Source organism: Cavia porcellus, unplaced genomic scaffold, assembly GCF_034190915.1.
Source record: "Cavia porcellus strain 051 isolate PalLab524CR breed Dunkin Hartley unplaced genomic scaffold, mCavPor4.1 scaffold_10, whole genome shotgun sequence".
NCBI lineage: Eukaryota > Metazoa > Chordata > Mammalia > Rodentia > Caviidae > Cavia > Cavia porcellus.
This window is the reverse complement of record NW_026947493.1, coordinates 69,351,460-69,378,569: the sequence shown is the minus strand read 5'-3', so window position 1 is coordinate 69,378,569 and position 27,110 is coordinate 69,351,460. Positions and strand designations below refer to the sequence as shown.

General features: G+C 39.5%; 1 long non-coding RNA gene across 2 annotated transcripts in view; it reads left to right on the top strand.

Annotated features, from left to right (window-relative positions):
• LOC134477923 (uncharacterized) overlaps positions 1-27,110 on the top strand; it is a 203,204-nt gene that overhangs the window by 22,842 nt on the left and 153,252 nt on the right. The window contains exon 3 of one of the 2 annotated variants that reach the window (XR_010050237.1): positions 12,549-12,735. The exons of the other annotated variant lie outside the window; for it this stretch is intronic. This is a non-coding gene — a long non-coding RNA (uncharacterized LOC134477923). The remainder of the gene's footprint in view (positions 1-12,548; positions 12,736-27,110) is intronic. 2 annotated transcript variants of the gene reach the window in all.

Genomic DNA, 27,110 nt, shown 5'->3' with positions numbered 1-27,110 from the left:
TTGATGGAGAAAACAGAGAAAGCATAGAATACGTGAAGCAGGTTCAAAGGGACTACCAAGATACTAAGAAGTCTATAGAAGACTGGCATAACAGCTTGAAAGAAACTAAGGACAGACTATCTGAACTGGAGGGCAGACTTGTAATATGGGAGAATGAAATGAAAAACTTCTTAAAAATAACAAAGAAACAAACAGCAATAATACAAAGACAAGAAGATGATAAGAGGATCCATAACTTAAGGATTAAGAACATAAAAGAAGAAGTAGGGACACAAACAAGTGAACTACAAAAGCTACTCACAGAAATAATCTAGGAGAATTTTCCTAATTTAGCAAAAGGTAAAGATACTCAGATGTATGAGGCATACAGGACCCCAGCTACCTACAACCCAAACAGAGCAACACCCAGGCATATAATAATAAAAATTCCAGAAATTCAATACAAGAACAGAATATTAAAAGCTGTAAGAGACAAGAAACAGACCACTTACAAGGGAACACCCATCAGAATTACAGCAGATTTCTCTGCACAAACCATCAAATCACGAAGAGCGTGGGGGGAAATAATTCAAGCTTTGAAAGATAATAATCTCCAGCCAAGATTGAGATATCCTGCACAACTGTCCCTGGAAATTGATGGAAAAACAAGGTGCTTCCAGGATAAAGAGGAACTGGGGGAATTTGCAACCACCAATTCAACTCTACAGAGAGTATTGCAGGATATTCTAAAAAAAGAAAAATACAAAGAATCCAGAAATAATGGCAGAGAGGCCACAACGAATGGAGCAGAGAACAAAATAAAGAAGACAAACTGACAGCTACTGACAGAAAAAGAGCTCAACAGAAATGAGGCAGAGAAGATTGGATGATAGGAACAGCTATTTTGGAGAAAATGACATCTTAATAGGTAATACTGATTTAGTATCATCTTGTTTTGAAGTCTCATCTAGCTTTTGTCCTTCTGTCTCCAATGGTCTAAATAGGCTGTATCTTATTGGATTTTATTATGTACGATAGTATAAGCAAAAACCTTTTAAAGACAAGGAGATTATACAGAAGCCATTGTTCATTTTCTGTTAGTCGATTCTAAATACTCTGTAATGCTGTCATTCTCTTGAATGGTTTTACATTGTTTTCATATACTTAATGCTACAGTATACGAAGTTGTACTCAAGGATTTCAAGGAAAGAGTCAATATGGTAACTACTTTTGGGTCAGAATTATCTGGTGCTGAAACACTATTCTGCTTAAATGGTTATGTTTTGATCTGCGCTGTTTCGTTGTTATGCCCTCTTTTATCTCAATCTCCACTCCATTATTTACTTTTTTATCTTTATCCTTTTAATTAAAGGAAAAAAAATAGCAGGATATATTATAGTAACCCACTTTGACTTTTCATTACCTTGATTTAAAGCCCTGTATTACTCTCACCATCTGGTTTTTAACTGATGTTCCCCTATTCTGTTTTGCTGGATAGTATCAGGTTCGAAAGTTTAGGCATCAGCTGTGAAGATAATGAGATTCATTATGACGCCCATTCTTGTTGACTTTTATCTACTTTTGAAGACCTGCAATGTCTCCAATGTTTTGGTTTTGTCGGTTTTATTCTTTACTGTTTTGTTCAATTGTATTATAACTAACGATATAGGCAATTCTATTAGAGATAGCAGGAGGCATTATGGTAACCATTGTTGATCACCTTGTATTATGTTTTTACATTATCTATTATGTCCACCCTTTTGACTTGACCGATTCTGTTCTGTTATGTCACATTTGGTTTTACTCTCTTCCAAAAAAGTAATAGGAACCGTGGGAGCAATGAAACCCAAAATGTGTAATAGTCATGGTACAAAAGAGAGGAAAAGAAAGTGCTCCAAACTATATAACTGCATGTATATTTAAGTGTATAAGATAGAAAATGATATCATAGAGTTTTATTGGATCAATGAACAGAACTGTTTCCAGTATCATTGATGGAATGTCCACTTTACAAGCTTTAATTTTGTGACTTGAACAATTATTTCTAAGATGACAATATGTAATCCATTAACTAGTGATTTCCTACTGTTCATTTTTTTTCTGTAAATCTGTATAACTTGTACCCTTTCCCTGCTTTTTTTTTTCTTTTCTCCTTAAATAAAATTAAAAAAAAAAAAAAAAAAGAATGGCCAGGATCAAGAAAACCAACAACAACAAATGCTGGAGAGGCTGTGGGGAAAAAGGAACTCTCCTGCACTGTTGGTGGGAGTGTAGACTGGTGTAGGCATTGTGGAGGTCAGTCTGGAGATTTCTCAAAAAGCTAGGATTGGAAGTCCCCTTTATTCCAGCTATTCCACTCCTGGGCATATTCCCAGAAGAACTGTAAACATCATACCACAGTGATGTTTGTGCACCCATGTTTATAGTAGCACAATTTGTAATAGCCAGATCTTGGACACAACTTAAGTGTCCATCAACTGAGGGATGGTTAAAAAAGTTGTGGTATTTTTATACAATGGAGTACTACTGAACTCTAAAGAATGACCACATTGAGATATTTATAAATAAATGGTCACAACTTGAGACCATACTCATAAGTGAAATAAATGAAACCCACATGTATAAATACCAAATAGTTTTCCTAGTGTAAGAAATGGTAAGAATACAGAAAAGTATGTGGTAATCATGATTCCCCATTATATTGCTTTGAAGCCTTATAAAGTTTTCATTCATTAATTGGGATGTCTTTATTCTGGGTTGTTTGATTTTATTATCTGTGATGGTATGAACAGGTATTTTGAAGAAAACAAGACATTATAATAGGTAGTGGTGATTTAATATCATCTTGTTTTGAAGTCCCGTCAGGCTTTTGTTCTTCTGTCTCCACCAGTTCTATCATGCGGTATCTTATTGGATTTTATTATATGTGATAGTACAGACAAAATTTTTTATAGACAAGGAGACAATATAGAAACCATTGTTTATTTTCTGTTAGTTGGTTCTAAATACCCTGGAATACTTTAATTCTCTTGAATGGTTTTACACTGTGTTGTTATGTTTGATGCTACAGTATATGAAGGTATACTCAAATATTTCAAGGAAAGAGACACTATTATGTCTCTTTCAAATATTTCAAGGAAAGAGACTGCTATTATGTCAGGTTATCTTGTGGTGAAACACTATGTTGCTTAAATTGTTCTGTTCTGACCTGTGTTATTACGTTGTTATGTCATCTTTTATCTTATTCTCCTTTTTTTCAAAATAAAAAGGTAATAATTGTCAGATTAATAAAACCCAAAATATGTAATTACTATTATAAAAAGAGATGAAAAGAAAGTGCTCTAAAGGATGTAACTGCATGTATGTTTAAGGGTGTAAGATAGATGTGCATATTACTAAGTTTTTGTTGGATTGTTGAACAGAACTTCTTGCAGTGTCACTGTTTGAGCGTTCACTTTGTATGCTTTAATTTTGTAACTTGAACAGCTATTTGTAAGATCACAGTATGTAATTTATCAACTAGTGATTTCTTAGTATTTATTTTTTTATTTTTCTTTCTTTTTTGAATACTGTATTGTTGTTACCCTTTTCTCTGTTTTGCTTTTTTTTTTCTCTTTAAATAAAATTAAAAAAAAAAAAGCTTACCATATTGCCTTCAGTTAGTGGTGCAATGGCTGTCCATTGTTTCTTCAATTGACTCTCCCTACAGGCAGTTGTTCCATACAGTACTCAAGTTTGGGGAGCAATCGTCTTTTTCTCTTGCTTTTATATGAGGCAGCTTGTTTAGAAATCTGTTCCCTGCAGAGTGGCTTGTGAATTGGCTGTCTTGCATGCACCAAAGCAAGCCAGGCCAATTAGGACAAACCCTGGCTAGGATTTGCCTGTGGTGTGTGGGTGCTTTCTGCTGAGCAGCAGGAAAAGGCAATGTGTGCTGCCTGACCCAACTTGACAAGACCTGCGTGGTGTATTTATCTTCTTCTTTCGGAAGGGTCTCCCTTTCAAGGCCCTGGCTATTGAAAATATGCAAGTCAGCGGAGAAGAGAAACTGAGAAACTCGTGGTGCTGTCCTTATTCAGGTGTAGGTCAGGTAACAAGTCATAGGAGTTAACTCACCATGTTTATTGGTGGTATTTTAGCAGCAAGATGTTGATTTTACAGCTATATTAATATTAGGTTTTTCTATTAAGCTACCGATTAAGTACTTGATTTGTGTGAATGCTTGACATCAAGTCTGACTTATTATTTAGTAATTACTTTTCTGAAATTACTTAGAAATATTTAGAAAATGTGATTTACTTCCCATTTTCTCTGCAGCAAAGTCAAAAAGGTCTGCAGCCAACTCCTTCAGTACGCTTGAGAAAAAGAATTTAACATGCTTTATTTCCATTTCCTGGATGTAAAACAAATGTTTGGGCCTTTAGGGTTTCCTAAAACCTCTAGGGAAAAGGGACATTCAGGGGAGGAGGAAGAAGAAAGGGGGGCAGGGGCAGGGCCAAGATCAGTGGCAGGGACCCCTCTTTGAGGCATGGGATGTCTTTTTCCTCTAAAGCTGTGTCTTCCTTACTTGGCTGGTGAAATAGGGTGGGTCAGTGAGGGGCTTATGTTTTCCTGACCCATGTAGGGGAATCTTCCTGTGCACACTTCCCTGGCTGTACCTACTGCACTTGCATGCACATACATATGTGCACACATACACAGGCACACACACACTCATGCACACACATATGCCTATACACGCACAGTGATCCAGCGACTGTTAGTGAACATTCAGAACTAGAATCTGTTGCTTGCTCACTGTTTACTGGGCCCCGTGTAAGCACTTCTATTTTCATTGTCTTGTTTTAGAGTCCTCAAAGAACTCCCTCATGAGGTGGTAGCTGGTATTGTCCCTTTACAGGTGAGACACCTGGAAGTGCTGAGCTGGGCCCATGCTCTTAACACAGATTGTCCTGTTGTTTTTTCTCTTATGAACCCATAGTAGATACGATGACATTAGCATTTACACTGGTGCTAAGCAGTGTACTTTGAGCTAAGCAAATTGCTCTCCATGAAGTGGGCAAGCCTCATCCAACGAGTTGAAAGTCTGAATAAATACTGACTTCTTCTAGCTAGAAAGAATTCTATCGGCCTTGGTCTTTGGGTGAATTGTGACATCAGCTCTTCCCTCGCTCTCCAGTCTGCTGGCCAACCCCATTGCATGTGGGACCAACCAGTTCTCCACAATCTTATGACTTTGTCTCTCTCTCTCTCTCTCTCTCTCTCTCTCTGCCTCTCTCATTGTCTCTCTCTCTCTCTCTGTCTCATAATGGAATAAATTTAGGAGTTTACAGTAGACTCTCTTTAAAATTGTTTGTGACATGTAACATCCTCTCTGGAATAACCTACAGCTTGTGATCTCCTCCTTCCTGAAAGCTCTGCCCAAGCCCTGCCCAAGCCCCACAAGCAGTTCAAAGGTGCTTCCTTTTCTCTCTTCTAATTTTGAAAAATTACAGCATTTCTCTACTTCCTCAGATTGTTTTCTAAAAGTGAACTGCGCAGGGATGGGGCTGTGTAGCTCACAGTGGGTGAGTGGCCTTCCCTCTGCCTGGCTGTTCCCAACCCCTCCGTCCAGGTGCACTGATCTGTTCCTTTCTTGGATAGATAGGTTCCTTTACCTTGCATTGCAGGCTGGTGGCAACTGTAATTGTAGTCACCCCCTAAGAGTTCTGCATCTCGCTCTCCACAGTCTTCTGAGAGTGTCTGTCTGTGCAAAGTAGCTGACAGGCTCCTTTTAGCTCAAGATGTTGGTTTTTAAATGAAATTCATTAGCACACATTTGTACCACACAAAGTTTCCATCTAACTTCGGGGGTAAGGACCTTCACTTAACACTTAATTCTTTTTATTCCCCTTCCCCTCCCCTCTGTTACCCCTCCATCCATCTCTGGATCCACTTCCTGTTTGCAAAAGATTGATTTCTCTACTACTTATTGTCTATTTAAATTTTTTTGTCTTTTTAAATAATTATTTATACTTTGAGTTACTCATATAAGAGAAGTTGTATAATAGTAAAGCTTGTATAAAGTTGTATAATAGTAAAGCTTGATTTATTTCACTTAACATTATGGTCTCACGGTACATCCATTTCCCTTCAAATGATTCAGATGTATCTTTATGTGGGGGAAAAAGGCACCCTTCTCTATGGTTGGTGAGCATGCATATCAGTACAGCTACCAAGGAAACTAGCATGGAGATTCCTCAGGAAAGTGAAACTAGAAATTCCACTCTACCCAACTATTACCGTTTTGTTATGGCTTGTGTGTAGATGGTCTCTTAAAGCCTCATGTGGTCGTAGGGTTTTTTCAGAGGTGGCTGAATCTAGAGTGCGTGATTGATTCATAGTGCAGTGCTGGGATTAAGGGTAGGCGATTGCTATCTACCAGTCCACTGGTTGGATTGGCACTGCCCTAACCCCAATAGACTGGATACAATATAAGGTGTAAAAAGAGGGCTGTCTCCTCCTCTTTTGTTGCTTGTGCTGTCTTTTGCTGCCATGAACTGTTAGCCTCTGCTATGTGCCACCCTGCCTTTGAGCAGGCTGATTATGGACTGAGACCTCTACAAACCGAGCTAAATAGCTCTTTCCTCCTTTATCTTGGGTGTTGGGTATTTTGTCTCAGCAACAAGAAAAGTAACGAAGGCACCCTTCTAATATCTTTTGGAAAGAGTTAAAGACATCTCTATTTTATTTTTTCCATAGCAGGTGTCACTCGCAATGGCTGTTATTATTTACTTTTGTAGGGGTCCTCTTCTTCATGAGAATGCTACCTTTGTGAAGGGGTGGTTGTCCTTCCCTTGTTTGTCCTTTTAACTCTGCCTTCCTAGTGTCTAGAGCTAACCTTACTGGAGCTGCAGCTCGAGTCTGTGGGGAAGTGAACGGAGGGAGCAGTGAAGGAACGAATGCAGCCGGCATCCACTGCATTCCCTCTGCAGAGGGGTGTGCAGGTGTGTGATGTCCTACTGGTGAGAAGAGAGTAAATTGCTCATTTCTGAAGGTGCATTAACTCTTTCAGGCCCCCAGGGTATCATTTAGTTCACTGAAATAGTAATTTACTAAACAGTACCTTTGGGGCCTGAAAAAGTTAATGCACCTCCAAAAGTTTCTAATTTACACCAGGGAGCAGTTTATTTACCCAGTGGGGTTTGACCTAATAGGTCTTAACTCCATTTAAGAGAGTCATAAGGACTTTATCACCTTTCCACCTTCCATTCCCTACTTTGAACGTTTATCTGTTTGTAGGATACTGTTGCGGGTTGTTGGTGTGTGTGTGAAGACAGAGAAACAGACTCGAGAAACACACAACTGTCTATGATGCTAGCATACATCATTTATGTGTATTTTAGTTTATGTGATGAAAAGCTTCAACCTGTAGATTGCTCTCCATTCATGTAATGTTATTTTAGTGGCTTCTGGGTATACATTGCAAAATTGCTCAATTAGTTTATATTTTTAATCCAATAATTAGATCTCAGATGTGGAGAACGTAAAAAATCTTTGTGCTTGGCTTACCAAACTTGATCTATAATATTCAGGTCACTACTTTATGTCTTTTTGTTGTTTCAAATAACAAAGCTGCTTTTATTTCTAATCTCAGGCACTTTTGTCCTGAGATTTCCCAGACCTAGCCTAATCTTTCCTCTTTTACTAATTACTGCCAATTCTTTACTGCTACAGTGTGCCAAAAATATTTCCACCCTTTCTGAGTTTACTTTTAAAAAAATCATTCTTATAGATTCATGCTATGGGGATTATTATCATCTGGTGTTATAGTAACTGGTAACATGTCTCCCTCATATTTAGGGTCAAATTAGTTATGACTGTTACCAGTAATAGGTAGCAGAGTTTTTCTGTGAAAATGGATTGTGGACTAGAGTTTTCTGAATATAGTCAAAGCCTATCAATTAAGAGTTTCCTAATTTAGACACTATGATAATTCATCTGAACTGAGTTTAAATATGGCCTTGCTATTGAAAGGGGGGTTTGCTAAGCAAATAATAGTGTAAATCAAATTGCAGAGAACAAACTGTTTTTGAGGATATTGGTATGGAAGCAAAGTCTTGATTGGATCATTTAACTATCTCACTAAGACATTTTTGTTGTTAAATGTTATAACAATATTTTCCAATTTTTTGTTTATGGACATTGAATTCAATTTGAGGATATTTTAATTTCTCAAGGATGTCATTCTAAACAATAATGATTATTCTGCACAGGAAAGTAGATGTTAATAATTGCGATATTGGTATATGGAAGTTGTAAAAATATTTCAACAACTTCCAACTAGTGCAGATTTAAGGCCTTGGGAGTTGATTCATTCTTTTAAAGGTAGATTGCAGCAAAAACAAAACAAAACAAAACACTATAGGATCCCAAATAACAGAAATTTTGATTATAGCTCTATGCATTTATAGAAGTTCTCTGACTTCTAACAGATTTATTTAACATTGTTTATTTATTCAGTTTGTGTATTGAAATAAAGGTACATTTTAAAATTCTGCCATTGCAGGTTTTTCATTTATTTCAAAACTTATTCTTTCTGTTAATTAAAGTGCTTGTCTAAATTAATGATGTGCAGGAAAGGTGTTCTTAGTAAGTGGATTTTGGAAGATGGACTTTTCCTGCTTCATTTCTTTCTATATTGAAAAAAATGAAAACTGGCCTTTATAATGCTGATAAGGACAGTATTAGAAGGGTTTGCGTCACTATGGTGACATTGGCTGGCGTCATCCTACAGACACATTCTAGGTCTACATTTCTACAGGTGGTAGTAATATTGGAAGGGTCAAGGGTCATACTTTCCATAGTTGACCCTGGCATTCTAAAGACCTACCCTTGGAATGACGAGCTTCTCAGTGGGCTGAACTTGGCTGTCAGGTAGCAGCAAGAACTGTGTCTTTGACTGTTTTCTGATTCTTTTTATAGCCTTAAGTTTGAAGGCTGTCCCTAGCTTCACTGTTTTTCCTAAGCCACCCAACATATGACTGAGCTTTCGTCTGACAGTGAACAAACTATACCCTGAAAATGATCTGGTCTTACAAATAGAGAATCCTGGACCAGCTCATCATGGCCTCTTAGTGTTTTTTTCTGAGTATGATTCAGTTCTCATTCCTTCTTTCTTGTTTACATTTGTCTTGGCTCCCCCAGAATGAAAGCCTTCCAGATTGTATAGAAGTTGTACAGTAGATTCATGTCAAGTGAGAGGCAGAGACTGTAGAGGGAAACACTAAACTGTGGATTCTTTAGTTAAATGTGGTTGTTTTAGTCTGAACAACTTGTTTGGACTCTACCCTGTGTGTCTTAAAATCTTTGAATGACACTGAAATTTGTGTAACCTCCGTAAACCTCCCTAACTGATTTTTCAGTTGTATAAAGTTTTCAATCCTGGTAAAAACTAATGCTGATTTAAACATAATCAGATTGAAAACTATTCCCTGAAATTTACAGAAGCGCAAAATTCATGTAAGAAACCCTGACTGTTACGGGACACATACAAAGTCCTAAATGTTTTAAGAGTAGTAAGGAATTCTACTGCTTTATTCTTACTTTTTGCTTTCAGGGAATTTGTAGCATATTTATTGGTAATTTTTCCATGAGATTTCATTACACCATAGAAATATGTATGTATGTGTGAGAAAGCTGTAGTTAGCCTCAAGTAACAAATAGTAATCATTATTTTAATCTCATATTTCAATTAGCCTTAATCTTTTGTTTGTATGGCCTTGAAAAGCTGTAAAAATCAGTCATTATAGTTTAATTACCTACTATTATCCCAGGTGGCTAACTCTACTTCCTTCTAAACAAGTGTTTCCTTTCATTTGGTTTTTAAATGCCACGACCAGGCTCACTAACAATAGTATTACGCCTTCTGTACCAGGCTTTGTAGGCTGCGCTGTGGACTCTTAATTTTGGTTCCTCTTGGCACCGAAGACCTGCTGCTGGTGTTTCTCCTTCTTTTGGTCCTTTTGATCCGCCTGCTTGCTGCTCCACTTCAGGATAGAATCACAGTTGAGTTTTACATAATGACAGAAGTTGAATGTTTCCTGCTCTACTGTTTATTTAGTAAAACATTTTACATTCCTGGAGAGATACCAGTCTGTCATTAATGGATTCTTGGCTTTGGGCCAATAGCTAATAGTTTTATTGGTCCTCATAACATAGCTATGTGATTTTTGTAACCACAAGGGGCCTCTTTTCCATGTTTTACTTTCTTTCTTTTTTCCTTTTGTGAAACAATTATCTAATGATCCCAAGGTACAGCAGATTTAAGAATGGGATATTTCTTTTTTTTTTTAAGTCATCATTCGCTTCAACTCACTGATTCTTTTTGCTCTTGGGAAATTCTCACCTCTCTTGGAGAATATGGAGAGAGGCTGGGGACTCAAATGCTTCCTTCTCATTGCTGTGGGCCTTCCGACTGCTCTGAGAGGCCTGGCAAAGCTCATGTTCTCTGCTATCCAGTGTCTATTTGCCTATCTTAATAGGGAAAGGGCAGGAAGGGTTATTTATAGTATGGGAGTTTGTCAAGCTTTATTTGATCGCTGTAAGCGGTAAGAGGGCCCAGCTTTGGAAATCCCTCAATCAGATACACTTTAAAAGGTCTTTACCACTGGGGGTGCATAAGTGAAGCATGTGCACTTTCAGGATATTTTCCGTAGACATTTAGGTTTTAGCTGTGATTTCAAAACCTGCCACTTTTGGCCTGATATCACACAAGGGTCCTGTGGCATACTTACAGCTTGCTCTTTGTGATATTGCCTGTTAGATTGTTCTTTCCTCACTCCCCATGTACAGTACTTTATTTTATTATATTACTATTTCTACTTTTTATTGGTGATTAAACCTAGGGCCTCAGGCATGCTACAGATGCACTGTACTACTGAGTTATACCCCCAGCCCTGCCATGTACTGTGAAACAGTAGAGGCAATGTGGTGGTGCGTGCCTGTGGGCCAAGCCATCTGAAGACTGAGGCAAGAGGATTGGTTGAACTCAGGAGTTTGAGATCAGCCTGGGGAACAATGCAAAAGCTCATGTCCAAACCAAACCAAACCAAACCAAACCAAACCAAACCAAACCAAACCAAACAAAAAACCAAGCAGCACAACACAACAAAAACTCAAAATAGCAAAGCACAAGTTAAAATATTTTATGTCTCAAATTCCTCCAAATTTCATCTTTGCTCTAATGCTGAAGTGACTGTGCAATCAGAGGACCACAAACAGTCTTAAAACAAACTAGACATTGAGTCGTGATAATGACGGCTAGGCTGACTTCCAGGATGGCAGATTCTGTTTTATTCCTTTGCTTTAATATTTCAACAATAACAACAACAGCAGCAGCAGCAACAAAATATGAAAAGAATGATGCAACCTGTGGAGAATTTATAAAATATAAAAAAGAGAAAGCACAGAATAATTATTTCCAACTTTGGTTTCCACCCTGCTGCCACCTCATCACAATGACACACGTCTTAGCCCTGAACTTTTAAGTTGTTTTTCTGTTTCTGTACATAGTACAGACATCCTTACATATGATTTTTGAATACTGATATTTAACATTTACTATGTAATGCCTATTTCCCCCTTCCATATAAATTCTTTTTTGACCGAATTTTAAAGCTATATCCTATTTCATCACAGTGAATTATAATGTGACTTACACACTGTCTCCCAATTTTGAGCACCTTGTTTTTTTCCCCTTTCCTTTGCAGTTGTAGTGTTGTAATGAGTATGTTTGCACATAAATTCTGGTCCAGGGAATCTCCGAGATCTTGTGCCATTTTTAACACACCCCCACAAGACATTAGGAAGACTAATTCCATCCTTTGATACTCACTTTGGGCGGCTAATTCCAGAGAAAACACTTTGCTCATGGAGCAGGAAATAAGAATGCAAAAGTTTTGCCCACAAAAACCAGTAGATTTTGAAATTTTGGTGTATGAGGAGAGCATCTGAGTGACTTTGCAGAGGGGCCTTAGGGAGTTTGCTGAGGCTGTCGTGTGACACATGGACACACGTGTGTTGGTGGTGAGATGTGTTTGGAGAGGAGCAAGTGCTTTGGTGCCACAGGTCAAGTTTGCTTAATGTTGTGATGTTTTAAAGCAGGATGATGCCAGTTCAATGAAATATCCAAGAACAGTGTACTTTGCAAGGCAATGCTTTGTCAAACAAACACTAATAAATGTTTTTTCACTTTCGAAAACAGTGCCTACAAACAAGTCAGAGCCTACATAAAACAAACCATAAAATGTAATAGAAATAGGGCACTCCGGGAGGGCTCCCTTAATCACCCATTATTCCATTAGTCAGCCTTGGCTGTCTACATTAGGTTTTCTGTAGAATTAGAATTAGTGTAATTGTATTGTGATGGTAAAAAAACTGTGTATGGATTTATAGAACTCAAGAAAATGTCAATAGTTACCAATAAATCAATACTCTTTCAGATGATAAAGTAGTATTTCAATTTGCTGTGCTGATGCTTTTAAAGAGGAGTAATTTTCTATTGTGGGATCCATTCTCAACCTCTCTTCCAGTTAATACCACACCGAGGTATATTTGAAAGCTGAATGGAAGAAGAGAAAGAAATCACTGCCTCTGCTATTTCAGATTACAAAATTAAGCCTGCCAGCTATCAAGTTTTAAGGAGAGCTCCTGTCATGTAAGCTTTATTCAGGCCACCAAGCCTAGTTAAGAAAATTTGTTAATTGACTTGGTTGACAGGTAAGTAAAACCTGAAGCAGGATGCTGGCAAAGGGATGAATGAGTGTCTCTTCTCTCCTGTTCCTTTTGTGTGAAAAATCAAAGTGACCAAATACCAAATGAACAGACCAGTGAGCTGTTAGAGGTTCAGAGGAGTTACCAGATCCCTGGCAGTTCCCAGCATTGATGCTAACTCAGGGGAAGAAGAAGGAGATGAGTTCTACCCCTGCTAACAATTTACTGTGGTATTTGACAAGAAATAGTTGAGGCTGGAGGTGGAGCTTGGTGGTGGAGTAGTTGCCTAGCATATGCAAGGTCCTGTTCAGTCCTACACACAGCGACAACGGCAAGAACAATGACAAAAACAACTAGCTGAGGGGCCTCCCTCCAAAATCGGTATGTTATCATCTATATGTGGCAGGTTCTCAACAAACACTAGGAATTAGGAGCAAGTATTGACAGGTGAAATAATGAAGAGAGCCAAGCCTATGGCTGTCTGTTTTGCCCTGAGTAGGCGAAGTGACATGACCTTGAGGCAGAAGGGCTCAGGGCTCAGGGCTCGCTGCATGCTGTGGTTCTGGATCTGTCCAGCGCCAGGCCAAATGGGTGACTTACGTTAAAGAAGACTCTGAAGAAGAGTCCGAGCAGAAGGTGGCCGCTTGGTTTGCAATGAATTCTCACCAAGCAGGGCCTACTATAAACAGGAATGTTTTAAAATAGCAGGATGATAACGTGAGGGATTCCACTCAAGAGCATTTCTCTCTTGAGCTCTCTCTTCTTAAATGGGCTATGAAGTAATGCTCTTGTCTATGCACTTCCCTTTCATTTTGAACTCCCTTCTCGGCCTGAGTAAGAATTTTGCAAGCTTTGAAATATGTCAACATAAAATAAGCTTTGAGACAGCTTGAAAAATGTAAGATTCATAATGGACTCCACTAAAAATATGGTTTGTTAAAAAAACAAACCAGGCTCTATCTTCCTCACTTGGAAAAACAATCAGATGGAACTTGAGCTATCACCACCCTTTTATAGATTCCTGCCCCATGAGAAGCCAAGCATTTCCCAGTTAAAGCAGCCCTATTTGTGATGTTCCTTTCAACCACTTGCCTAATGACTTCCATGACCTCTTCAGATTCAATTTGACAATCTTCAGGACTCTAACGGCAGCTACCTATTCCATGAGACCTTCCAGATGACTCCCTGTGTGACAGTCTATCCATCCAGTTTCACTCCCAGCTGTGTGTTGGCTTCTTCCCATCTGATTCTCCAGTGTTTCCCAGCCCCTGTCCCTTCAGTAGACAAGATCTTGCTTCGGTAATACACATTAAATCTTTTACTTAAAGTCTTAGCAAGCAAAAGTTTGTTTGCTTGTTTATTTATGTATTTTTGGGGTGCTAGCAATGGAACCCAAGGCTTTGCACATGCAGGGCAAGTATTCTACCACTGAGCTACACCCTCAGCCTAAAAATTTTGTTTGCAGAAGTAAGCTGGAGGAGGAGGGTGTTGGGGCGTTTTCTGCAGGTTTCTCTGTCTTTTTAACTTTTAGTGTTTTAGCAGTATCTTTTTTAACAGAGACCTCCCCAAGGTCACTATGGCATAGGAAGGGAAATACAGAAGTGCTGCCAGCTCTTTCTTTGCCTGAGCCTCAAAGTGACAGATGTTACTTCTCATTTCCGTTGCAAGGTGGCTGAGACATGGGGCTGTCACGCGAGCTCTGGAAGGAAAGGAAATGTGGGTGTCCCTAGGTCATGTTGACGGCATGGCTAAACCCACATAAACTAGTCTTATGAGCTCTAGTGTCATCCATTCTCCATACTTAGAAACAAAACAAACAAGCAAAGCAAACAAATCAGATCACCACACTTTGTGTTTATCTGCTGCCTGCGGGTAAAATCTCAGAAAGGCACAGAGGCCCTCCTGAATTTGCTCGGTCTTCAGTCCCCTTAATTTCTCTTAGTTTTCCTCTGCTTCTCAGAGGAAAGCCTAGGTGCCTGGAAGCTGAGGTGTTCTTCATCTGTGACCCTGCAAAACTCCTCTTTAACCTTCCTTTTAGAAGTCCTTTCCGGAGGGTGTCTCCTGCAAAGTTACAGGTCTCATCTGCTGAGCTCCGCTGGACTCTCCCCTGATGGCTTTCCTTACAAATGTCACTGCCTCCATGCCACTCTATCCCGTTAAACCTAGCCCTGTTTTGGGAAGACAGAGTCTCCCAATCTGTGAATCTCCAGGGTCTAACATTGTGTCTAGCACTGCACGAGTCCTCAGTATATGTATGCTGAATGACATTTAAACTGAATGTATACAGAATTAAACCACATCAAAAAATTACAGACAAATTTGGTCTGTTTTAAAACTTGCAAGGATTTTGGGATCTTGGATGAGTGAGATGGAGTGTGGCTGTGGGCCAGGGAATGAGAGAGTTAGTGTTTTTGGTTTAGTGCAGGCAGTTATGTGGTTGAAATTGACTTTGACTTCTGGCTCCTGGAAACAGGTTGGGTGGTGGGAATACAGTTTTGAGGCTGATACGTTTTCACTGCATTCACTCTCCATTGCTGTCATTTAAAAAAATACTTCACCGTTATTCATTGCTTATTGGGTAGTGTTCTATGGTTTAGAGAGCATTTTGTTTCCCTGGCTCTTCTCATTAACACTGTCTCCTTTCTTCTAATTATTAGGTGTTTCTGCACATTAGCTAGGGCATTCCCAACCTTTCCTCTAGCTGAGTATTTAAATGGAAAATCCATTTGAGGCCCTCAAACTTTCATGCAAGTGCCTCCTGCTCCAAAGAACATCAGCAAGTTTTTTAGGCACACAAAGAGGGGACCACCCATCACTGTAACCATACAGGTTATTTGAAAGGGCCAGAGGATGAGCTGGCTCTGCTGGAAAGCTGCAGATTGTTGGCAAACCAAGCTAGAAGCAGTTAATGATGGTAGCAAGGATTTTAATAGTAGGCTAAGGAGTTTAACATAGGAGTTCTCAACCCCTGAAGTAGGGCATTAATCCAAGCAAGATTTCCTCAAAACCGAAAGCCAAAATTAACTATGCCAGGGTTCTGACCATTGGTTTGTGGCACCTTGGAATCCACGGAGCATGATCCAAAATCCAATGGAGATGGTCACTAGTAATGATCAATAATGGGCATTCATGTTCTCCATTGCAATAGGTCTCTTCCTTCTTGTTCTTCTCTATTGAGACCTGGAAGAAAACTAGAGTAACATCAACTTTTATTTAGTAGTTTTAGGATTTAACAGAGTTGTTTCAGGAATCAAAGGACTCCTTCCTTCTCCAACCAGACAAAACTCAGATCTGTCTGTCTGTCTGTGTGTCTGTCTGTCTATCTATCTATCTATCTATCTATCTATTTATCTATCTACCTATCTATCATCTATCTAAATTTGGGTTCTGGTTAATATGATGGTTAAAAGTTGGTTCTGTTCAAGTCTGAGGTTATGAGTTTGATCCCTGGTGCCAAAAAAATAATTATATTGCTCTAAGATATTTGAAAATTGCCAAGTCTTGTTCAACTCTTTATTCTGCAGATGGACCCACATTTTAGATTTGCTACAGGTGAGTTAGTTTATAAGATAGATTAGACAGGTATCTTATGGATCCAAAATAAACAATTGATCTTAGCGGGGCTTCTGGCTATGTCAGCTTAGCACCTGAGGAGCGTCCATTTCCATGTAACAATTGTATCAATGCCCTGTCTCCAATTGAGAGTCAATTCTAGTGAAAATATATGGGGCAGCATGCTGGAAAACCCATACACTACGCAAAAGTGAATCACCCTTTTTAAAATTCCCGTTCTTCTTCTTTACTATTCTGAAGGTAGACAAAAGCCACTTAAAACTAGAACTTTTTTTTCCCTATGTTAAAAACACTTTTTATTTTAATATCATACAAGTAGGTATTAATAAAGAAAATATAAAAACCTTCTTATTTCTACACAGAAAAACTAAATTTCATAACAAAATAAGAGAGTAGCCATGGTTATTACACTGTACTCTGTATCATGATCTTAAAAAAATGGCCAAACGGTTACTCATACTATGAATCATAGACATAAAAAGATTTGCTTTTACAGTGAAGAAATAAAGAAGTAAAGAAACAAACTTTCTTTTTAATAAAAAAAGAAACTAGTAGTATAAATGGAATAATTTAGCATTTATCTTAAAATATTTTTGAAACAACAGGACAGATACTTTGGGGAGTTATTTGAATCTCTCCCTAATTCTTATTGATCCATTTTCTATTTTGTGGTCTCTTTCTTTCTCTATTTTTTCTCATATAAGAGAAACCATATGATATTTAAACTTATGTGTCTGACTTATTTCACTTAACGATACTTTCTCAAGTTACATCCATTTGCCTATGAATCCTCAAGTTTATCTTCCTTTATGGAAGACAAGTGCTCCACTGTGTATAAATACCACATTTGCTTTATCCATTCATGTGCTGATGAACTATGTGCTGTTTCCAAGATTTAGCTGTTATAAGTCGTGCTGGTATTAACATGGGTATGCATGTGTCTCTGTAATTGATTACTTTGACGCTTTTGAGAGGATACTCAGAAGAGGGACAGCTGGGACAAATGGTATTTCTGTTTTTATTTTCCGAGTATATCCATACTCATTTGCATAGTGGCTGTACAGTTACCTTCTCACCAACAATGTAGAAGAGTTGCTTTTTCCTTCACGTCTTCACCAGCACTTGGTATTATTTGGGGGGGGGGGCGCGTCTTTTTGAGTCAGGGTCTTGCTATGCAGTTCAGGCCAGCTCTGAGCTCACTTTGTAGCCCAGGCTAGTCTTAAATGTGCACAGTCCTCCTACCTCAGCCTCCCAAGTTCTGGGATTACAGGTGTGCACCAATATGCCTGGTTTATTATTTGATTTTTTGATCATGATAATTTTTCCTAAGTCTTTTTTTTTCTGAAAGGGCTCATCAAAATTACAAACCAACTTCAAGCAATTAGGCAACTTTTATTTATTTATTGAGTACCTAACATGAAACAGGACTATACTCAGTTCTGGGACTTTTGCAGTCAATTAATGGAGAGGGTCCCTGGTCTCCAAACAGGTCTGAAAATAGACTCTGAAGGCAACTTGCAGATGAGTTCCTGATACAAACTCTGCTGGGGTAAGAGACTGCACATATCACTATACATTGGGCACTTCTTAAAGGCTGAGGTTTCTGACAGTATGTTAGATCTATCCCTGTACCTTTCTCTCCTCCCTTCTCTGATTTAGGCCTCATTTTGTACTTCTTGTGAAAGGAGAAGGTGAGCAGACTGGGTTAATACCTTGATAAGTGCCAGAAAACTTAAAAGATTATAATGCCTTGAAAGGTAATAATGATGTACAGTGTTTTTAGGGGCCCTATCTAAAAAGTACTGTTATACTGTCTAAGTTTTACATTGCCATGGAATAATCTTAGATTATTAATGAACAAAATAACTTGATGTTAGCAAGAGCTTTTTTTCTGCATAGCAAAACCATGAAACTATATGTGTAGCATAATGTAATTGAACTGCTCAGCATTTATTCACTCTTGCTCTACATAACAGCACTCTGATTTCCTTTCGGGTACCATTGTTCTTATACTGTCATATGATTTCAGCAGAGGTCTACTTTCCAATCCAGGGCTGGACAACTGGAGGAATGAATGTCTTTTCAAGTCTTCATAACTGGTCCAAAGTGGTCATGTGGCCATGTCACAAACCAAGTTCTCTTAGTGGAGGAAGAAAAATAGGTTGTATGTCTGTTTCATCAGACTGAACTTCAGCATTTTGGTGTAATGCTTCTTCTTGCTGGGGTTGCAGACAGAAGCCCATCCTTGGAACACTGGGACCCTGGACAGAGCATACCTGAGAATGGAGCCATTCATAGGAACCACCCTGGGGTCACTTTTGAGTCTTCTGATTCATCTGGACATGAAACCAAAGTAGGCCTGAATGTTTTTAGTTACAAAAGGAAATCAGTGTCTACTCCACCTTTTGTATTGATCTTTTTCTTGTTTCATCATGAGCCAGTTGGAGTTTCTTTTTTTAAAGTCACTAGATACTGAGAAAGTCTGACCTAGATATCACCCTAACTATCCATTTACTTATTGATGGGGAAGTATTTTAAAGTGGACTCAGTTAATGGTTGTATACATAGAAGTATATTTATGTTAAACAAATGATTATCTGCTGCAGATTTCTTCATTCTGTATTTGTTTGGATCCTGAAAAGATCCTTTCAGCACTGTGGTTTAACCCAGGAAGGCCTCCAATCTGTGGACACATTGTGGGACACAAGGCTTACATTAATTATATAGGTATGCGGGGAGATGTTGTGTTAGTAGTGGTTTTAAATATTTGCACATAAGTTTGACTCTCAAGGCTTCTGTTTTTTAATAGATCATATCATATGAACATTTCACATTATCATTTGGAGGAAACTCAGATATTTTGAGATGGAGTGATATCCAAATACTCTGTTTCTGGGACTTTTGGTTTTTATATCCTGTGTTCATTTGCAAGATACACGCATGAAACCCTCTTCAGGGAAGCCCTGCCGTACTGCACTCAAATGTTTCACAACCACTAACTCTCTTAACAAATCCAGAATGACAGGCAGGTAGATCTGCTCTTATGGCTCGTTCAGAGGTAGAGAGGCGGCTGGGTTCATTTATGGTTCATCAGTATTACAATGGAACTTTCTGCTTTTAGTGTGAACCCAACTAGTAAAAGTGCCGTATGTTTGTACTAGATATAAACTGATTAAACTACTGCTAGTATCTGATAACAAAACCCCCTTAATTCCTTCAAAAATGCTCACTGGTGCTTTATATTGCAATCTGCAGTACGCTCTCTGATTCTGTTCTGCCACATGGCGTTACATTTTACCACGTTAGTTTACCCTTCACTGAGGGAGGAAGCAGAACAGGACAGTGTGGGAGATGAATGAAAACAACATACATTAGCATTAGTTGGCTTGAATGCTTTAAAAGAAATTTCATATCATTTGACAAGAATATTGTATTTGACTTTACCATAATATCATTACACCTAATTAGAATTAGCAATATTCCCTAAATATCATGTGATGCACACTCTTTTACAGTTTGTTTGTTTCAAAAATGCCCTTTACAGTTGGTTAATTAAGATTCAAAGTCCACATACTGTATTAATTATTATATCTCTTCTTATCCAACTCAGTCCACCCTTTTGTACCCTACCAATCTCTACCCCATACTGTCTGTTTATGGAAGGAACTGGGTTGTCTGTTCTATAGAATGTTTCATTCTACATCTAGAGCATGGTTCTCTTTTGATGTGCTTTGCTGTGTTATTTTATTCTTTTTATTTTAACATGAATTGGTCATTAGATCTGAAATTCATCAGATACATGTTCATTTTACTTAGGCCAGACCCAGACCTTTAGAAAGACTTTCTATTCTATCAGGAGGAACATAATGTGTAGTTGTATCTCTTTTAATAGTGCTAACATTAAGCAATCGATACGTCTTTTTTCTGCCTTTTTCATTCATCATAAAATCCACTTTACTCATTTCGTCAGTTGTGTTAGTATCTGTTGAAAATTGTCGCCTTCACCCATTTATTTATTAAGGACTTCAAAATAGTGCTTTATCCCTTCTCCATTATTAGTGGGAAAATTTCCATAAAAAGAATAGGAGGCAAGTACAGGCTTGCACCGAACCATATTAACTCTGATCCTCTGACATAATACAGTTCAAAGAGACCTGGCCATCTGGACATTCAGAATGTAACACTGATCTCTGTGGATTACAAGTTCTATGAGAGCAGATTACCAAGAAGTGGCAAGTTTATTAGAGTGTTACAATGTGTGCTCCAGGGCACAAAAGGCAAGCCCTAGGAGACTCAGAGATCTACCCTACTGGTGAAATTTTAAGTACTCAGTGGTCTAGAATAAGTCAAAACATCCTCTTCAAAATAAAGGACAATTTGCTGATTCAGCACCTGGAGGAAGAGTATTTCACATGTGGGTCTTCTCTTCCCAGGACCTGAAGGATGTTGTGGAATAGAGTTCAAAGGATTTGGCAAAGATTCATCCTTACCATTCACTCAAACATGAAGACAAAGTAGGTGCTGAGCTTCAGGTCTGAGAGGCTGATGTCAGAAACTCAAATTTGCATGAAAGATAATGAGATAAGTTTCATAAATTTTAGTTTGATGTGCATGTGGATAACCTAACAGACACAGGGATAGAGCTATTGAGATGTCAGTCTCATAGTCTATGGCCATACCACTGTGAACACGCCTGATCTCGTCAGATCTCGGAAGCTAAGCAGGGTCGGGCCTGGTTAGTACTTGGATGGGAGATGTCAGGCCTAAAAATAACATGATTCTACTAGTCAGTCATTCAGTAATTATTCATTAGGAACCAATGCTGTCCTTGGAGTTGGAGCTCAGTGGTGCAAGAACATTTGCAAAGATGGTAAATTCACGTTCTAGGAAGTCTTGCAGTTTGTTTGTCATAGTATCATCAGCATAAACATAACATTTGAGGCCACAACTCTCCTTCATTCCACCATTCATGTATTTACCCATTTATTTACTTGGTAAGATATCTCAGGACCTGAGAAGGAAGAGCAGTGATTTCTGTATTAGCTGCATATTAGGAACCTGGGAAGCTTTGATGGGCGGGGAGAGTGACTTCAAGACTTGTGCTACACTTCCTGATTATGTCACTCAGTTCTGTGTGGCTTTTCCTCGTCAGAAAGACTGGTGCGATAGTTCTAGATAGCTGCAGAAGCTCACGCACAAAAGCTCAAGTCAGAACATGAAGCATAGGAACTGCTGGATGCAGCAGCCCCTTCCCTGCAGGAGCATTTCCCTCCAGATGTAGCTCTGTATGTCCTGGCAGGTGTGTTAAGTAGAAGGAAGGTATTTCCTGACATAGACAATCTAAGTCAGCATGTGCAACGGGGGAGCTGAACTACTTCATTATGATTTCATTTAACGTACATTTCTGGTTGGTTTTCTCTTAGGGAAACCTCTTCCATGGAGAGGTCAAAACTAGGCTATTCCTTTGTTACCTCCAATGTATTATCACACAAAATTTCAGAAAAATTAAAAAGAATAGTATAACAATTGACTGTATAATTACTATCCATGAACTATGAAGACATGGTTAGTCTGGGGTCAATATTTTCTTTATCCATCAAAAAATTTTTTTTCTGAACTGTTTGGAAGTTGCACATTTAAAAATATCTCATCCTGAAAATACGTCATAACTTGTCTCTCAAAAACAAATAATCACCTACATGATCCAAATGCCACTATTATTCCTAGGATCGTTGGCATTAATTTCCTATTGTATCTAATATCAAGTTCATATTTAAGTCCTCAATGCTCCTAAAATGTCTTAGCTGTTTCTTTACAGTTGTTGTGTCTTTTCATTCTCTTTTAATTTGACACAAACCTTTATCACATGGGTTGATGAGGCAAGGACTATATATTCTTTTTGCTTCTATTTTATGTTACTAGTGTATGTTAATACATAGTGGTGGGGTTTGTATTGGAAAGTTGGCACATGCATTTAACATAATGTAATCAGTTTCAACCCCATTATCCCTTCCCTTTCTCTGTGCTCTCCTGCTAAACCCCTTCTCTATTTCCAGAGGTCTCTCTCCTAGTTTACTCTGTCCAATTAATTAGTTAATTAATTATTTAATGTAATTTTAGGCTGCTCATGTAAGAAAAAACATGCAATATCTAATTATTTGAGTCTGGCTAATTTCACTTAACATGATGATTTCTAGTTCCATCCATTTTCTTACAAATGGCATGTTTCACTCCTAAAGACTCCATCTGAACACTTTTTGTCCCTAGTCCTGAACCTGACCATATAACAGACATAGTGGTTGATTACTGCTTTTCAGCTTCCTATGGGTAGACTCTTCCTGACTCTGGGCTTGACTCTGCTTTGACCAGCAATGCCCAGTAGATGTGATATTCAGGATTGTCTGAGACTGAGTCCTAAGAAGCCTTGGTGGCTCCCAGGCTTGCCCTCTGGGGAAGCCAGTCCCATAGAAGTCTTGACAGTAAACCGCTGTGCTGTTGAGCCACTGATGGAGACAGGAGGCCCTGCTGAGCTCCCAGAGGATGGAATGACCATCTGGCCCACCATGTGACTGGGGCCACTTGGCAGAGCTCTTGCTGCCCATTTGAGCTTCCCTGGCTGATGCTGTGCGGAGCAGAGGGGCTGTTCTCACCAAGACCTGCCTGAATGACAGGACTGTGAACAAGAAAAGAAGCATTAGTGTTTTAAACCACCAAGTTTTGGGGTTGTTGATTCTCAGTAACCAAAGAAGGCATTCCAAGAAGCTGTTTCTTGTACTGGACCAGGTAGAAGCAGGGGTACAACTCAGTGGTAGAACACTTACCTAACACATGGGAGACCCTGTACTGATCCCCAGCACTTCCCAAAGGGAGAAAAAAAGCCCCAACAGAAATAATATGAGACAGATGGCAGAGGATATAGAAAAACAGATCAGCTGGTAATTTATGGCCTTCTAAACTAAATCTACCAAACCCTAAAATCAACGGTTGTCTTCTACCTCACCTCCTGACCTCCTAGAGGCTCCTTCAGCTCCCTGTTGTTGGCCATCTCTTTGCTCTGTGCACCTTGACCTCAGGTGGCTTTTGTGTCATCCTTCTCAGTTGCCTCCTTTGTGCACTGTGCTCTCATCCTGGAGCTTCCCAGGGCATGTGGTTATGCTCTCCCTCCTGCATGGAGGTCTAGTCCCCCAGTTCTCTCTGCTTCTATATGAAGGTGAAATGCCAAATCCCCTCTGAAGCTATTCTTAATTCCTCAGCCAAATCAATTTGATTTTTCTCAAGCTTCTACAGCAGTTGTCTAAGCTGCTTTCATTATTTTTGTCACATTCTATCTCTTACTATGATGATTTTTGTACATGTGTTCCTTTCCTGGTGCCCCATATAGATCTGGAAAGCAGAAACCACACCCTCTCATTCTGCTCTTCTCATCCATTGCAAACAAGACAGGCCCAAGAACAGAAGCCCCATGACACTATGGTGATGGGTGCGGTGCTGGAGTCAGGCTTTTGGGTTTGACCCTCATCTTGTTACCCACAAGCTATATGATACTGAGTGAGTTACTAGAGCTCTGTTTACCAGCTTTGCCATCTGTAAAATGGGGTTGAAATAATATCTACCTCATAAGGATGCTGTTGAGACACATAAAGTACTTGGCATAGCTAATCCTAGTTGGCACACGCCTGCAATTCCAGCACTTTGGTAGGCTGAGGCCAGAGGATGGCAAGTTCAGGGCCAGCTGAGGCAGTTTAGTGAATTTGGAAGACTTTGTCTCAAAATGGAAAAATAATTCTCTTTTCAGAGCTTATGCATCCCATGGGACCCCAGGATGCTTCTGTTGAGGCCCCACCCCCACCCTGAGATGGGTTAGAAAGCAAGACCAAGGTGCAGCTCACCCAGGTGTAACATGCCTGTAATCCCAGCGCTCGGGAGTCTGAGGCAGGAGGATCCCTGTGAGTTCAAGGTCAGCCTGAACTACAAAGTCAGACCCTGTTTCAAAAAAAAGCAGCTTTGGATTCAATCCCCAGTAACACACGCAAACACATGTGTGCTCGTACCAATGCCAGCCGCAGAGTAAGACCTGCATAAACGTTAGCTATGTCAGTGAAAGGAGTTTCTTGTGCATCTCTTTCCACACTCTAGTGCCCTTCTTTTTTGTCACTCTCCCCACTTCAGGCTTATTTTTTTTTTAAACAAGTAACACTGCATTGCATTTAGAGGGAGCAACAAAAAAGGGTCAACACTCAAGAAAGAGTGGTACTGTGATGTGAATAACCCCAGGAAGAATTGTTTTTTTTTTTTTTTTTTTTTTTGTCTTTTTCATTTTTACCGGTACCAGGGATCGAACTCACGACTGCCTGCTTGCAAGGCAGGTGCTTATGCCACTGAGCTAAATCCCCAGCCCCTAGAATTGTGTTTTAAATGACCAGAATTTTCTTTAACAATTTCTCAACATAGGTAGACTTCAGACTAGAGAGATGTGGGTAAGATGCATGAGTTGGAAGTGGATGAGTTGGAGGTGGGTGAGGAGGAAGAAAACCTCCCAGAAAGTCCCCAGGTTTTGCCCTAGGATCGCTGATAGTTATTTTCTAAGGTGACAAAAAAGAAACTAGTTTCTTTCTGCCCACACAGAAAGTCCTTGGTGGGTTGGAGTCAGCAGGACCCCACCCTCATGCCAGATGCAGTTGTTTATTTCTGAGTTTTTTTTAGGAACCACATTAGAGAGGACACACCCTTTAGGCCCCCTTGAAAGATCCTGTAAAAATGAAGGCACTCCCTTGTAAGTAAAATATCCCTGAATGCAACAATATTTGGATAATTATAGTCTCCCAGGAGCATAATCCTTAAATAGCTTAGATAATTATAGCATCCCAGGCCTGTGGCACTTCTGTTTTCAGAGTATAATCCCATGGCAGAGGAAAGTGGGGACCCCAGGATGCTTCTCCTGTTGAGGCCCCACCCCCACCCTGAGATGGGTTAGAAAGCAAGACCAGGGCACTGCGCTCCCAGGTGTAACAAAGAATCAGCCCAAAGCAGTGTGCGTGAATGAGTGCAATGATTTCTGGAAAGCAGAAGCAACCTTGTGTGGCAACAAATGAGATGAGAAATGTTTTTTAACGCCTCTGATGGGCATTGGAACCCTCAGGGAGCTTTCTGGCGCAGGCTTCGGCTAGGAGAGATCAAGTCAGCGTTCATGGCTCTTGGGGTAACTTTTATGCTTATCATCTGATCTGGTCTGGGCAGCTCTTTGGCTGGAGTGTGTGGTGTTTTAGTTATGGCTATGCTTGAGCTCTCTAAAGGACAGATGGATTCAAAGCAAATAAATATTCCCTCGGCGATGGGCTATATCTTTAATATTGGCTAAAAGGCCTTTCTTAAATTTCTGAGTTCACAAGACAGAGATGAGATAGTAGATGTTTGTGTAGCTCATCCTCTTCCTTAGGATAGCAAGCCAAAGGGAGCCTCTGATAATGGGAGAGGAAAGGCTCCTTTCTGTGGGACCCAGTGTCTTTTCTCTGGGTGCATCTTCCTTTCTTCCTTGCCTTCTGTTAATGTCTTGCTTAGAAGTGACTCTCTGAGTTATTTAAAGCCTGTGAGAAGCCTGTACATTTTTTCTTACTGACTAGACCATGGCTACCCACCTGAGGCTAGGTACCGTGTTTGATAAGACCGAGAGGCAAAGGCAAAGACTCTCAGGCCTGTTACACGCCGTCTCGGGGCTAACCCCCGGTTTATGGGAACATGCTGCCTTTCCCTCTTACAACCTGCCACCGTTTGGTTCCCACAATTAGAAGAGGTCGTTATGACTCACTTTGCTTATGGAGCCTTTTTCTTTGGAGGCTTGGCAAGGATCCTTTCTGTAGTTCAGCTGACTTCTGTGGGCCCTGGGTGATTTTTATAGATAAGAAGAATAAAATGCCTAATGACTTCTATTTCCTAGGCTGGTAAAAGAGGGGGACGCACAAATTTATCTCTAAGATTCCTTGGAGTTTTACACCGGTTTTTTTTATCATATCTTTTACAATATCCATGCATTCATTTGCTCACTATTATTTTTGATTCTGCCTTACACATATGCACTAGATAGTGGGAAAAGAAAAATAATAAGATATTTGCCTTGATCTTTCAGGGCATATTCTGCACATAAGGATACTCAGTAAATATAATAAGAATACGTAATCATGAGCCGGCTTTCTTTGATAGCCACCACAGTTTTAGCATAAATTGCTGATAACACAAGTATTTGCCCCAGGGACATCTTCTGACCACTGTCTTGCTGGTCCTTTAGAAAAATCTGTCACCGGGGCCTTGTGTTTTCTGATTCACTTTATTTTTGACTGTTTTCTCTTCGAAGCACTTAGGTGTCAAATGACATATTTCCTGGGACTCTTGTGCTGTCTGTGACTTCTTGGGTCTCTGCAGTGTACCGAGGCAGAGATTGTTGCTACAGAGGCAGAGGGAAAAGCCCCGGCACAACCCTCTCAGGCAGACTTTTGACAACAAACAAAAACTCCACCACGAATATTATTTTACTAAGAAAATATGCTATTTTATCACCAAATCACATTCTTGCTGAATGTTGCCTGAAAATCCTAAGGAGTCAGTAAGTATGAAGGTTTTATGCCTGAGTCTTCGCTCTGTCTCTGTCTGTCTGTCTGTCTGTCTCTGTGTCCAGAACATTTAACATGAGATCAGATCTTAGCTTCTAGAGAATGAAGCTTCTTCATTTGATACACCGAGTTCTTGTCAACATGAAGTTTAAATTGCTTTAAAGCTTGAAAAGTCAAAGATCTATGACACCAGATGCGAAGTCC